The sequence below is a fragment of the Sceloporus undulatus genome, chromosome 6 (assembly GCF_019175285.1).
Source record: "Sceloporus undulatus isolate JIND9_A2432 ecotype Alabama chromosome 6, SceUnd_v1.1, whole genome shotgun sequence".
NCBI lineage: Eukaryota > Metazoa > Chordata > Lepidosauria > Squamata > Phrynosomatidae > Sceloporus > Sceloporus undulatus.
The window spans coordinates 4,925,970-4,941,455 of record NC_056527.1 but is presented as its reverse complement, the minus strand read 5'-3'; the positions used below and the strand labels follow the sequence as shown (position 1 = coordinate 4,941,455).

Sequence of the window (15,486 nt, the reverse complement as noted above, 5' to 3'; positions counted from 1 at the left end):
CAATGCTCCAAACATTTGTCATGGTGAAACAAAGGAAACTGAAGTCTGCATGGTTTCAAATGGACATAGTTTAGGTATTTCTTCCTGCAGAGAGCAGAGGAAATAACTCATCAGAATTACAAGCAATCCCATTGTCCCAGAGACAGAGAGGTGCCAGTGATAAAAGTACACCAGAAAGCCTTCTTCTTTGGGCTCATTCCCACTTACATTTAAACTGGTTTGCAATTCGCCCTCGCTCCGTGTTAGTGATTCGATTCCAAAAGGGACGTTGTTTCCACTCTGAGAGCAGATCTTTTCATTATCCACTTGGAATCGCTTCTTTTTTGGCACGACTGTCGTCCCCACTAGTTTGCGCCGCTTCAAAATGCATGTCGACCATCTGTGCGTCATCAGTAAATAAGTGGCAGCCTGGGCAGCCCGGCTTGGGAACTATATACAGTGTGCCCTTACTTTACGCGGGGGATCCGTTCCGGACTCCCCGATGTAAAGCAAATAATGCCTATGCCTGAGCCCCATTTAAATGAATGAGGCTCGTGCATGCGGCGGCATGGTGGTGCAGCAGCGCACGCGCACCACAGGCACACACCCCATTCGTCCCTATGGGATGCACTGCCCCTACTCCCCGCGCGGCTTTCATGGTATGCTGAAAGCTGTGGAAAGCACTATATACATATATAATTGATAGAATATTGGATTCATTGGTTTTGCAACTACTTTCCTCACTGGTTGCAAGTAGTTGCAAAATTAAGGGATTGAATCTTCTATCTATTTTATTTTATTTTTTTAAAAAATCATGCACCCATAGGTCACACCAGAAGCACAAAAGCAGAGCTGGGAGGGAAATGGTGATCTACCAAAAACTGAGGAGGGATGAACACTCCTCTGCCATTAGTCCCTCCCCTCCAGAATGATGCGATTCAGATCCATCGTTCCCACTTGTCGAACACGCACCGGAATCAATTCTTTCCAAAAGAACCACCAAAGAGCTAGTGTCAGGAAAGAGTGAGGGTTTTTTTGCATTTGCCTCAGTTCACTGCAATTGAAACCGATCAAAGTAGGATCAGAACCAGTTTCAAATGGGAACGGCAGTCATATAACCCGATCAGTGATTCGCTTTAAATCATAGTGGGAACGTGCCTTTTGGCTAGCAATCCAGTTTGCCTCTCCTGAAAGGCATTTTGTTCCCCCTGTCACAATGGAAACTTTGAAAACTGGGGAAGAAATAGGGTTGGAAAAATTGCTCACTAGTAAAGAGGCTAAACTAAAATCAGTTGGCATATTCAGGGATAGCCATGCTGGCCATGTGGCAATATACAACAACATCCAAAATCCACAAAACAGTGATACTTTTATTAGCCAGCCAAAATGCACAAAATATTTGTTGCAATACATGAACCAACATGGTGCATTTGGGTCCGCCAATAAAGGTATCACTGTTGTGTGGGTTTGAGATATGATTGTACAAATAGTTGAGACAGGAGCCCTGGTGGCGCAGTGGTTAAATGCCTGTACTACAGCCACTCACTCAAGACCACAAGGTTGCGAGTTGCGAGTTCAAGACCAGCAAAAGGGCCCAAGCTTGACTCAGGCTTGCATCCTTCCGAGGAGGGGGCTAAAATGAGTACCCAGACTGTTGGGGGCAAATTAGCTTACTTGCTAATTAGCTTACTTGCTGTTCACCGCTATGATCTTTGAAATAGCGGTATATAAATAAAACAAATTATTATTACTATTATTATTATTCCAACACTATGGGCCAAAACACACTGCAGAAATAATCCAATCTGAGACTACTTTATCTGCCCTGACTCAAAGCTAGGGAATTCTGGGAACAGTAGTATTGTGAGACCTTTATCCTTCTCTGTCAGAGATCTCTGGTGCCACAATAAACTACAATTTCCAGGAAGTAAAGTGGTCTCAAACCAGAGTATTTCTGCAGTGTATTTTGGACCCTGGTCACCTTTATCTTCTCATCACAGCTTGGAAAAGTTACTTGATTGAACTGAATCTACCAGAATTCTCCATGGCAATGCTAGCTGGAGGGGATTCTGGTAGCTGTACTAATTTTTCCAAGTTCTGATCATTCCACATCCCAGAACATGAGCCAAAGTGGACAAAAACGTGGCACTTTGAATACTTTTGCATGAGCTTCCCGTGTCATAGAGTTCCAACTGTCCCAATAAATAAATGTCTCTTTTACCCAGCTGCTGTCATTGCTCTTGTTATGATTCAGTTCAACCCTGTGCAACTTGGATCCCTTTCCAGACTCCTTTCAGGTCACTTGCCAAGGGCCTCCATCTGTGCCTTGTGCATCCTTGCTATTGAGAAAATAAAAGCGCTCCACCTAGCGGTACTTAAAAAAGGACATTTGGAGACCGATGGCATAGTTTTGCCATGATTTTCCTGCATGTCTTTTGCTCCAGGAATTGTACATATCAGAACTATTATGTACATGTGAGATTCAAAGCACTGCTGCCGCACTGTCAATTTTTATAGTGAATTTTTCTGATGGTGAAAATTGTTTTTTTCTGATGTCTTTCCAATGAAAAGTTCCACAGGTAGTTTCACAATGAAGGACATGCCTCTATCAGTGGTTCCCAAATTTCAGACTTCAGCTCCCAGGTGCCCCAGACAGCTTGGCCAAGAGTCAGAAATTCTGGGACATGTCATCCAAAGCATCTGGAAGACCAGCATTTTGGAAACCACTGCTCTAATAGGTCCATCGATGCCCAAACTATGAGTCAGTGTTATCCCTAGAAGAGTTTGAAGTTTGATTTCAAGACTAAAAAATAAATACTTTGTGAATTTGCTGTTTCTTCTCAGATCAAGGCAGAGTGTGGGTTTCATGGCCAAGCTGGGATTCGAACCCCGTTCTCCAGAGTCATAGTCCAACAATCAAACAACTACGCCACACTGACTCTTGGTTGTATATACACTGTGGAAAAAATGCAGTTTGACACCACTTTAACTGCCATGGCTCCATCCTACAGAACCCAGGGATTTGCCGTTTTATGAGGGACCAGCACTCTTTGGCAGAAAAGGCTAAAGAATGTGCAAAACCACAAATCCCAGTATCCTATAGGATGGAGTGACAGCACTTAAAATATTGTCAAACTAGATTATTTCTAGAGTATAGAAGCAACCAAGAGCCAGTGGTTTGAGTGTTAGGCTGCAACTCTGGAGACCAGGGTTCGAATCCCTGTTCATCAAGTGACTAAAAATTTGGCTGCTGCAATTTTCTTAGTGTGGAGTCAAAAGGACCCTCTGCAATGGAAATAGCTCCGAAGAAACTGAACAAAACAATGTCCCCAAAGCACATTATCATTATTTGTTTCTTGGAACTGTAAGTAATGAAAAAGAGTAAAATTCTCCCTGCAAAATTTAACAGAAAGGGATTTTTTAAAATGTTTCCAAGCTTTCATGAAACATGCGTTTCTGACTTATGGAGACCCTATGGTTTTCTTGGCAAGATTTGTTTAGAGGATGTTTGCCACTGCCTTTTCCTGAGGCTGAGAGAGTGTGACTTGGCTAAGGCCATCTACTGGATCCAATAGATTGCCTTGGCCAAGTCACACATCCACGAAAACAGAAAATCACCGATATTCAAGCCCCATTGACTTGAATGGTGGTGTGCTCCCCATTTTGTCCCCCTTCATTTTCCACCCACAAACAAGCAAGGGATGCAGATTCCAAGTCCACGGAAACAGAGGGGCGACTGTAAGTTGACCTCATGTATATAGGGCCAAAATTATTATTATTATTATTATTATTATTATTATTATTATTATTTGAGGGTAAAACCTAGGGGCATGTGGCAAAGGATAAAGGATGAAGCAAAGGAAAACAATGCCAAACAACATACAAAATTCCAACAGGCACAACTGTTCGTACTCATCCTAAAAGTTGGATGGATAAGACAATAGAGAAGGAGGTCAATGCTTCCAGAACAGATTATACCAGTGATGGCGAACCTATGGCACGCGTGCCAGAGATGGCACTCAGAGCCCTCTCTGTGGGCACGTGTCATCACCCCAGCACAGACTTTGCCAGAGTTTGTTACTAGAAAGCCAGAGGGACATGGCACTTTGCAATAAATAAGTGGGTTTTGGGTTGCAGTTTGGGCACCCAGCCTGTAAAAGGTTCACCATCACTGGATTATACTCTTGTTTTTCACCAAGGCATGGCTCCTTTTAAAATAAGAGTTAAAGTACAGTGCTTACATTGACCCGTGGATTAGTTGACTCAGGTTTTAGGCATCAATTTTTCTGACTAAAATTTCTAGACTTATATATAAGTATATACAGTATATAATTTTCAAGCCATGGATAGTTGAATCTGTGGATAAAGAATCTGTGGATACTAAGGGCCAAATGTAGTAGGGGTATTTTTGACCTCGGGGGAGCTAGGGAATGGGGAGGGAGGGGAAAAGGGGAATAATATGTAATATTTTTAGCAGTATTATGCAATATCATGTATTGAAGCGCTATATATATATATATATATATATATATATATATGGGATTTTCCCTAACATTACTTGAAGATGCCCTGGAGTGAGCCTGGGGTATTCCACATGCCAAACATATCCTCTGCCACTGAGCTCTAGTTTCTCCCCTTCCATTACACTACTCCTGTCCTCAGGCAACTGAGATGGCACTAGAGTAATGCCAACACCCTTGTAAGGAAGAAACTACTCCTGTTCTGTATTGTTTATACACATTCCTATTGCAATTGCGCTGCCCAAAATCCCTTGAATGCCAGAGTTGTGCCAGATGCAGCATGGGACAATTGTATGGCTGAAAACCCTGACTGCTAGTCCCAACTGAAATGAAAGCACAATATTTTTTAATGTCATCATCTGGTTACTTTTACCACATCTTCATCAATCTGTCATCTCCTTCTATCAATCCTCCTCAATAGCCATGTTGTCTGACATGATGGGTATTGTAGTCCCACACATGTGAAAGGCAACAGGTTGGCAAAGTTTGCCCAGCACAAATTTTCCCTTCCAGATGCTTTGGAGTGCAATGCCCTTTGGCCACAGCTAGCACAACTCGTGAGAATGGACCATGGGAGGGGAAGTCCAAACTATCTGGAGGGCAACAAGGTTTTGAAGGTTGCCCTAGATCAGTGGTTTTCAACCTTTGGTCCTCCATCTGATTTGGATTTCAGCTCCCATAATTCCTGACTGTTGGCCACATCTGGGACTGTTGGGGCATCTGGGAGCTTATGTCCAAAACAAATGGAGGACCCAAAGATTGGGAACCATTGCCCTACATTGTCTACGTATGGGTCTGAATCCCACTAGTAGATCCATTGAACCCATACTGATCCAACACTTATGTAAACCCCATTGATTCTATGCATCTATTCTGCTTGGGGCAAACAATAAACATTCAGTCATCCCTCCTCACTTTCTTCTGACAGTATAATCAAGTTTCTTTCAACCACAGATGTATGCAAAAATAAGGAGGATTTTTAACTGTGTCCAAAACTTGTGGGTGTGTGTATGTATCCTCAACCTGCCTGTTGATATATAGGTACCCCACGAATTTCCTTGGGTTTTCTTAGGCATGGAAATACTCGGAGATGAGTTTGCCAGTTCCTTTCTCTGAGACAGGGCATACAGCACCTGGTATTCATTGGTGGCCTCCCATCCAAGTACTAATCAGGGCTGACTCTGCTCAGCTTCCAAGCTCAGACAAAATCTGGTACCTTTAGGGTATTTGGGCACTTGTGCAAAACATGCACATGCATTAAATCTAAAACATCATCTTTGCACTGTGAAAAATGCTGCCAACAACTATGTACCTTCCTAAAATTCATGAAACACAGAGGGAACACACAGCATTAACAAACCTATTTGCACCCTTACATGGCATGGCACACATGTGCTCAAGCAGATGTTATGTACAGACACATGTCCAAAAATGGCACACTGTCCAACCCACCCATGCCATCACACCTCATGTCAAGCCAAAATGACCATTTCCCAATTCCACACTCCCACTGCAGGAATCTATCACAAACCAGGCTTTGCTCCTAAATTTGCACAGTGGTGGGGGTAAAATAAAAGTTAATTCCTCATTCATCTCCCTACACACTATAAGTAAGACTACTTGCTTGAGGAGTAACTAATCTGAACTGTACTAAGAAATGATAAGTAAACCTAACATTGCCACCCAAATCAGAATTCTGCTTCAAATCAAATCCTCAAGCCAGCATGATTTGAGCATTGGACTATGACTTTGGAGACCAGGGTTCGAATACCGGCTTGGCTATGGAAACCCATTGGGTGATCTTGGTCAAATCACACACTCTCAGCCTCAGAGGATGGCAATGGCAAACCTCCTTTAAAGAAACGTGCCAATAAAAACCCATGATAGTTTCACCTTAGGGCCACCATAAGTCAGAAATGACTTGAAGGCACACAAGAAAAATAACAATCAGATCCTTCAGTCCCCAAATTTCTAGCATTGTAAAGAGTGAGATACTGAAAATGATTTGAAATTGCACCTAGCACATTCCCTTGGTCCTTTACCTTGCCCCTTTTCCTGGGATGCCTAAGTTGCCTTCCTAAATGCTGAACTGAGGTTCTGAGTAACTGCAATGCCAGAAATGTGGTGACCGAAGACATATTTCATTTGGGGGGCAGTATGGGTGGGTGGAGGGGGGAAATACCCTTTTTTTTGCACCCACGCACACCAGTTATACCCTTACCCAGCCTGAATGCACAGTCCAGAGAGGGATTAGCATGTGCGGAAAGAAGCGATCCATCTTCAGAAAGTAATCCAGAGTGCAAAGCCACCGTTCAGAGTGGTCCGGCTAACACATCTTGTCTCCAAAGCCATTTCCGTACCCACCCACCCTAGCATTTGCACTGTCACAACAAAGACACTTCTCAAGCGCCAAGCAGAAAGCCATGAGCCAATGCTCCAAGCAAACGCAAGGACAATTTGCAAAGCTTTCTCAGGAGGGATTTTCATTTACACCGTGTTTTTGAAAAGTGAAGGGTGGGGGGATAAAAGAGCATAAGCCAACGTACAAAGAATTCCTGGCCTGGGGTCTTTGCAAAAGGATCCCATCCTTGGCAAGTTCTCTGGAAAGACCTCCACCAGTCCCACAAAATGACAGCTTCTTCTGGTTAGCTGATCCTAATTTCCTTTTGGCTTGGAGGGTCTCCCACTCCTCAGATTGCTTGAAAGGCTGGGTTCTGCCTTCTTCTTTTTCTTCCATCCGGCCTGGACAAAAGCAACCTTTCCCTTCCCCTTCCCCTTCCTCTTGCAGGAATCTGGAAACTTCACTCAGCTGGATTCCTGAGCAAAGGAACAGGAGAGGCTGAGAAAAGGAGGAGGGGAAAGAGAGAAGAGAGGAGGACATTTGGCTCTCCAGTTGAAGGAGAGCTTAGGAAGGTGGGCTTCAGTACTAAAACATAAAGTTAATTGGTTTTCCCCCTCTTCCACTCGAGTTGTGCAAATATATCTATGGGGTTTATCACACTAAAAATCTGGGCATTGACCTCCAAAATGAGACTTCTGCACAGCTGGCTTGGGGATTTGGGGACTTGTAGTCCAAAAAGAAACTTCCCCACTTTCTAGCACACTTACACACATAGGGCTTTATCACACTAGTGAGATCCCGCAGGAAAATGGGATTTAAAGGAGAGTTAAATTGGAGAAAACAGGGAAACACCCAAAGTTTATTATTACACGATGTCGCTGTTAACGTGAAACGCCGCGACGTTAAACTGAAGTTAAACCGGGGGAAACGGCAGCTCTTACTTTCAGGAAATTCTGAAATTTTTCTCTGGTTTAACTTTGGTTTAACTCCACATCATTTCACTTTAGCAGCAATTTGGTGTGATAAGCTTCCCGAATTTGCGGGTTCTGTTTACATTCAAAATCAATTTAACTCTCCTTTAAATCCCGTTTTCCCGCGGGATCTCGCTAGTGTGATAAAGCCTTATGTGTGTAAGTGTGCTAGAAAGTGGGGATGTTTCTTTTTGGGCTGTAAGTCCCCAAATCCTCATGCCAGCTGTGCAGAAAAGTCTCATTTGGGAGGGCAATGCCCTAATTTTGCCTCCATCTCTTGTCTTATTTCAACTATGCACAAAGGGACCTTGCAGCACAGTGTTTCCCAAACTTTGGTCCTCCAGATGGTTTGGACTTCAGTTCCCAGAATTCCTTACTTCTGGCCAAGCTGTCTAGGGCTTCTGGGAGATGAAGTCCAAAACACCCAGAATGCCAAAGCGTGGGAATCACTGTTGTAGCCGCTTTGAGACCTAGGGTGCATCTACACTGTAGAAATAATGCAGTTTGACAGCACCTTTAAGTGTTGCAGCTCCATTCTATGGAATCCTGGGACTGATAGTTTGACAGGGTTTTTAGCCTTCTCTGACAGAGTGGTAGTGCCTCACAAAACTACAAATCCCAGGATTTTGTTGGACGGAGCCACAGGAGTCAAAGTGGTGCCAAACTGCATTATTTCTACACCTTAACAGAGGCTGCATCTGCACTACTGCAGAAATAATACAGTTTGATGCTGCTTTATCTGCCTTGGTGCAATGCTATGGAATTCTGGGATTTGTAGTTTTGTGAGATATCTTAGCCTTCTCTATCAGAAAGCTCTGGTGCCACCACAAACTACAAATCCCTGAATTCCATAACACTGAGCCATGGCAGTTAAAGTGGTGTCAAATGCATTATTTTTGCAGTAGTGCAGTGCCAGCCTGAAAGAAAGAAAATGATAATGTAAACTATTGTAAACTAAAGCCCAAGATAAACGGGCGGGAAGCAGCGTGGGGGCGCCGATTCTAGGGTTTGCGAGTGCACACCAGCCGCATGCTCCCAAACCCTAGTCCGTATGGACACTGCCATCATGGCAGCCTCCCATCCACATGGGGCTGCCATGATAATAATAATAATAATAAAATTTTATTTATATACCGCCCTTCTGAAAATCAAGGCGGTGAACAACAAAAGATAACAATATAAATGATGATGCAAGCATGGCGCCGCGTCCATACGCTGGGCACCATGCTTGAGTCATTGATGCAGCACCGTGCACTAATGGCTCAATGATGGCAGTGGTGCCCATGCATGCGAAAAATACCCCATTTTTTCCAGGTTCTTTTTGGTGCGGAGGGAGCCCATGTGGTTTGGCTGCTGCAGGCTCCCTCGGGAGCTAAAGCGGATGGCTCCAGTCTAGTCTACTTCATCAGATGGAGTGAAGACTTTATTTCAACTACTGCAAATGGAGTTCAAAGTGGAAAAAGTAGTTTGCACTCAGTTAGTACAGCAAGAAGGAGAGGAGTAGGCAAAATCTTATCTTTCCCAGTAGGCTGATTTATTTTATTTTTTGCAGGCTTCTTCAACTCAACACATACGTTCCAGGACTTCTCTGCCTTAAATAGTAGTTTTGCATGTTCTCCCCCTTCATAACTTTGCCTGCCCATATCAGTTTTTTCACCCCACTCTGATATTGCTTTTCCACATGTTGGCGGGTACGATAAAGCATAGCCAAACCACATCTGGCCATGACTTCCACCACACAAAGCAACTGAATGCCACAGTCTCTGTCTCGCCGTTTCTTTAAAATCGAGCATCCTGGATGCATTTTTCTTGGCAGCATCACAAGTGTGGAAGAAGGAATAAAAAGATAGCTGCTTCTTCTAAAGAGCGGGAAGCTGAACCCAACGTTCTGGTGGGTTTCAGTGAAAAAACAACAACAGAGATCATCCATTCAAGATTTGGAACATGTTGCACTGAGAAAAGTTGCAGCTGCTAAGAGGGAAGAGGTCAAAAGTGACGTCTCAGCCATTAAGGGATAAGAAACAAAAAGCGAGAAGTATATTAGAAAGACGGTGGGAAGTTTGGAAGGTTAGAAGGCTAGGGTACAAAGAAGGGGATCGTAAAGTTTTAATTATCACCGTTAAAAAAAATTGACAGATAGTTTGTTTTGATCTGTAGTTATTAACTTATCTCTACATAGTCACCATCCGGATTTACACATTTTCCCCAGCGTTTCTTGACCCTCTAAATGCCTGATATTGTAAAAGTCTGCAGATGGTACGTTACAAGGGGGTATCCTAAAGTAATAATTATCACCCGGAAGTTATTACAGTATATTGATGAAATGTTGTCAGTGTCATCATTGGTCCCTAAGTGCATGATGTTGAGAAAATAAGTTCATTGCATCCTTTATTTTTGCGAAAGGTTGTGCCAGAAGTGACAAAAGTGTAAAATCCCCATAAGGCACAATCTGCAGACTTATCAAGAAATGGTCTGACACAACCTGGCACAAAAATAAAGGACACAATGATGACACTGGTAAAACCAATACCAGTAAAACAAAAAGAGAGGCAGTGCTGGCTGGGGGGATACTGGGGGTTGTCATCCAGAAAAGTAACTTTTCCTCACACAATTGTCTCAACCCCTGGCCAAGTATTTACTTTCCTCTATCAGAGGCTATGCCACAATGCAGAATTAATGCTTCTTGACACCACTTAACTGCCATGGCTTCATGCTATGGAATTCTAGGATTTCTAGTTTATTGTGGCAGCAGAACGCTCTGAAAGAGGTGGTTAAACATCTCACAAAACTACAAATCCCATAATTCTGTATCATGAAGCCATGACAGACACATGCGCACACTCCTCTAGTCTTGCTCCGGAGCAATGAAATATGTGCATCATTCACTTCACAAGCTTGGAAAAGTGACTTTTTCAAACCTGAACTGTCTTGGTGACTTATGCTTCCATATGTTTGTGTGTGTGTGCACGCTTTCAAGTCGCCTGTCGACTTATGGGGACCCCATGAATTTCATAGGGTTTTCTTAAGCAAGGAATACTCAGAGGTGGTTTTACCTGTTCCTTTCTCTGAAATATAGTCTGCAGCACCTTGGTGGTCTCCCATCCAAGTATTAACCAGGGCTGACCCTGTTTCCTTCCAAGATCAGAAAAGATCAGATGCTTTTGGGATATTTAGGCTTACCTCCATGGAAACACACTGCAGGAACTTCATATTCTTGTTGCTGTGTGGCTTCAAATAGTTTCCGACTTATAGCAACCCTAAGGTGAACCTATGAAGGGGTTTTCTAGGCAAGATTTGTTCAGAGGAGGTTTGCCATGGCCATCCTCTGAGTCTGAGAGAGTGTGACTTGCCTAAGGTCACCCAGTGGGTTAACATGGCCAAGCTGGGATTCGAACCCTGGTCTCCAGAGTCATAGTCCAGTGCTCAAACCACTGTACCTCGCTGGCTCTCAGTATGGAAGAAGATCACAGTTATATTATATTATAGTAATATAATATAATAATATACAGTGGGACCTTGTTATGCGTTGGGGTTTGGTTCCAGGATCCTCCATGAGTAACAAAATCTGTGGATACTCAAGTCCCATTAAATATAATGGCAGAACAAAATGGTATTCCTTATATAAAATGGAAAAGCAAGGTTTGCTATTTAGAATTTATACTTTTTTATATATATTTTCAAGTAGTGGGTGCTTGACTCCATGGATAAAAATATCTGTGGATAAGGAGGGCCAACTGTAATATTATTATATATTATATAATTATTATATCATAACTATAGTATAACTCCTAGAATATGGCTGGGGGATTCTGCTAAGTCCTTTGTATTGACAGAGTAGGACAAAAGGGGGAATTGAAGTTGTGTGAATAAATGAGAGCGCTGTTGATTTTTTTGGATTACGTGGCAATCGGCACTTAAGCTAAAACTCAAGTTACTTATGGAAGTGTGCAGTTTTCATGCCCAATGCGCACCAATCAGCAACGTTAACTAGATCCTTACTACTGGCTTATTCAACCCATCTTCAGATTCGGTCCCTCTGTGAAACAAAAGAGTGCAGGACTCAACCTATTCTCAATGCTCCTTTCGTGATAAGAAGCAACTTCACTGGGGCCAAAAACCGGACACAACAGCCCAAAAAACAACAGCGCAAGACGAATCCCAGGCGCTGGACAAGCCTGACAACCCGTCAAAACAGCTAAGAAGGATGCATTAAAGATCCTAAACCGAGCACAGCTTTGCATAAACAGAGAGTCAGAGAAGCCGCCAGCCTCTTCTGCCTTTGGAAGGTGAACATGGGGATGCCTGACTCAAAGGTCAAGTGAGAGAGGAAAAATATGCAGACTGCAATGCCAAGATAGCCAAAGAAATTAGGACTTCGGCGTGTCGAAATTGTGACGCAACGTCCGAGTTCATGAAGTTGCTCTTCAAGCAGATGTGTTAACTGGAAAAGATAGGCTGTTTTCAAATAATAATAATAATAATAAAATAAAGTGAATTGCATAGGACAGGCTACAGCACAATAAATGTCCAGAATGCAGTTGGTTTGCAACTTGTGTAAGATGCATGCAACTTTCTATTATTAGAAAAAGCAGAATGCATTCCATACCTTTCACAGACAGGAAAAATGGGTGGTCTTTGACTGTAGATCGTCCTTTTCTTTTCTTTCTTTCTTTCTTTTTTCAACACAGAGGATCCGTGCGACGGAGCTGCGGTGGTTTCACCTCTGACACGAAAAGAAAGAAAGAAACACAATTCATCATTATCTGGGAACTGGACCAGCAGGCTTGCACCACCAAGCACAACGTGGCATCGTTTTGTGTCCCTTTTTGAAAGGGTCCCATTGTTACAGGCAGTGAGGCTCGTGCGCCTGGAACCGCATTCACATTTCTGGGTTCAAATGTTTGCATTTCTCAATCCCCCCCCCCAAAAAAAACACAAACCTCTGGTCACCTCATGGCCAGATGACAGAGGAACTGCTTCAGCAAAACCACGAGGCCAGCAAGGGCCAAGTTTACAGTCAACTATGGCACAAGCCATACTTTCAATGAATGTGGCAGTGTGACCCTCTAGCTGAGCATACCAGGTATCCTTGTACATGGATGAAATTTTGCCTTGATTCCTACAATGGGGAATACGAGGCATTTCCTTCTATTGTTATTGTTGCTGTACCTTTGAGTCATTCACAGATGAAAACCAAGACACCATATGGGTCAAGCAACTTCAGAATGAAGTTGAGATTGGCAAAATAATTAATGAGGAAGAGCACACAAACTAGGAGAGGATGCAGAAGTTTACTTTTGCCTGAATGTACTGGGAAGGGCAAGACTGTGACCATTCACAATCCCTTTCCCCATCACCATCCCTACTGAGGCTGCATTTACACTTTAGAAATAATGCAGTCTGACACTACTTCAATTATGACGGCTCCAGCCTGCAGAATCCTGGGATGTTAACCCAGTCCATCAGGGAGCTCTGGTACCTTGCAAAACTACAAATCCCAGGATAGAATCAGAATCACTGATGATCCAAGGCTCCAGTCAGTGACACCTGAGAAACCATTAAAGCAGGATGAAGATCTTCAGCATCAGCAACAAAAAACCAACAACAACAAAATGTAGAGAGATCTTGTAGTACCTTTGACACTAACTGAAAGAAAGAAGTTGGCAGCATGAGCTTTTGTAGACGTAAGTCAACTTAAGTCAAGACCAAATGCAACTGAGGAAGTAGACTTAAGTCTACAAAAGCTCATGCTGCCAACTTCTTTCTTTCAGTTAGTCTCAAAGGTGCTGCAAGATTTCTCTACACACTGATTCTACAGACAAACATGGCTATAGCTTTGAAAAAGAACAAAAATCATAATAATACCTATCTTGCCCGATGAAGATGCTCCAATGCTTCAAAAGCTGGAGTAATATATAAAGTACTCCAAATTAGCTTCATTCCAATTTCACCAGCCAATTACTATGGCTGTTTTTCCTTTCTTGTCTCTATTCTCTCACACACATATTTGGCACACAAATACACACTTAATGCCCTTTGTCCTGTGGTTTCCCTTTAACCTCTGCATCCACACTATATTGGCCACATGATGCCCTAAAGTTATTTTTCACTTCTCTCATGGCCCACTTCAAGCAGAACCCCTTCATGATGTCCCTGTTTCCACCACTTTAATCGAGCGAAACCCTGCTGTTTCTTTGCAGGCTTCACTTTTTGTATTGATTGAGCAAAGCTTGGAAACATTCAGTTGTGGGATTGCAATTGGGAGCGGGGGACTGTAATTCCCATCATTCCCGAATCAGCAAGAAAGCAGCCAAAGCTCCATTCACAAGCTTTGAAACTGGATTTGCCCAAGTGAAGAACCAGAGGCTGGGTTTATGATTGATTTATTACAACAGTTATATCCTGCCCTATATCACAAGATCTCCAGGCAACACAGAGACAAACTCGATAATGCAAAACAACCGGGAACAATTTACAAACTGAAAGCTGTGAGGAATAATTGGAGAGTGTAAAAAGTGTATTAAAACAATGGGACAGTTTAAATAAACTAAAACAGTTTGAAACCATGTAGTGCTACAGATGTAAGCAGAATCACTAGACTTTCATAAAGGAGTTCATTAAAGGCCAAGGTGGGGTTTTTTGGACCAGGATGAAGGAGGCACATAAAAAAGACATAGACCTGGATCCAAGAGCAAATTAAGCATTTTACATGCTTGGTAAAATGGAAGGTAAAAGTAAAGGAAGATTCTATTATGGTGGTTTGTATCAATTAAAGAAGCCATGGCTGTGCTGAGTTTGGAAGATCTGAGTAGGGCTGTGGATGATGGGAGTTCTTGGAGGTCTCTCATTCATAGAGTTGCCACAAGTCTAAGCTGGTTAGAACAATGCCCCTCAGACTTGCCCAAAAGGTAGTTTGGGAGTCACTAATGGGACTATCATCACCTCCATAATCAGAAGAATAGGCTATGATTGTCTAGATCTCTCACCTGATGAGCCGGCCAACAACTTAACTCCCTTCCCATGTTCCTTGATGAGTGACAGATCAGATTACCTGACCCCAGACAACCAAACACCTTTGCCCTGCGGCTAGTTTTAGCCCTTAAAAACCCCAGGAAAACTCCCCTCAATGTGCTAGTTTGGATTTAATGGGGACTCTACATCACTGTGATCTCTAGTCTAGCTCCGGCACTTCTGTTCAACCAACACTCTCGGAAGGGCTGTGTCTCACCCTGTCTCACCCAATTGAATTCCAGACGTGAGCCTCATCTGTGGTAAGTATCACCTGTAGCTCTGTCTTGAACCTTTTCCATGCTAACCCCTGATTTCCTGAGCATTGAATGAATGAGCGTCCTCCAAACACCTTCCAAAAAATAAGAAATGGACATGGAGGCAACAACAATCAGTGAAATCCAAGGTGCAATATCATAAGACCTTGCTCTTCTTTATACCAGTCTGGAGGAGAGCTCAGCCTACGATTTGCAATGCAGGAAACTACTGTAGTGTAATGATTTGAACATTCTACTATAACTCTGGAGACTAGAGTTCGAATCCCTGCTCAGCCATGGGAACCCATTGGGAACCCGCACTCTCTCAAGCCTTAGAGGAACTCAGGATAGGGTTGACACAAGTTGGAAACAGCTTGAAGACACACAAGAACAAGAACACCAATGCATTA

At 43.0% G+C, this 15,486-nt stretch overlaps 1 protein-coding gene across 1 annotated transcript in view; it reads right to left on the bottom strand.

Annotated features, from left to right (window-relative positions):
- Positions 1–15,486, bottom strand: part of GJC2 (gap junction protein gamma 2) — an 89,728-nt gene that overhangs the window by 55,670 nt on the left and 18,572 nt on the right. The window contains exon 2 of the mRNA XM_042477256.1: positions 12,418–12,534. The gene's annotated coding sequence lies outside the window, so the exon portion shown is untranslated. The remainder of the gene's footprint in view (positions 1–12,417; positions 12,535–15,486) is intronic.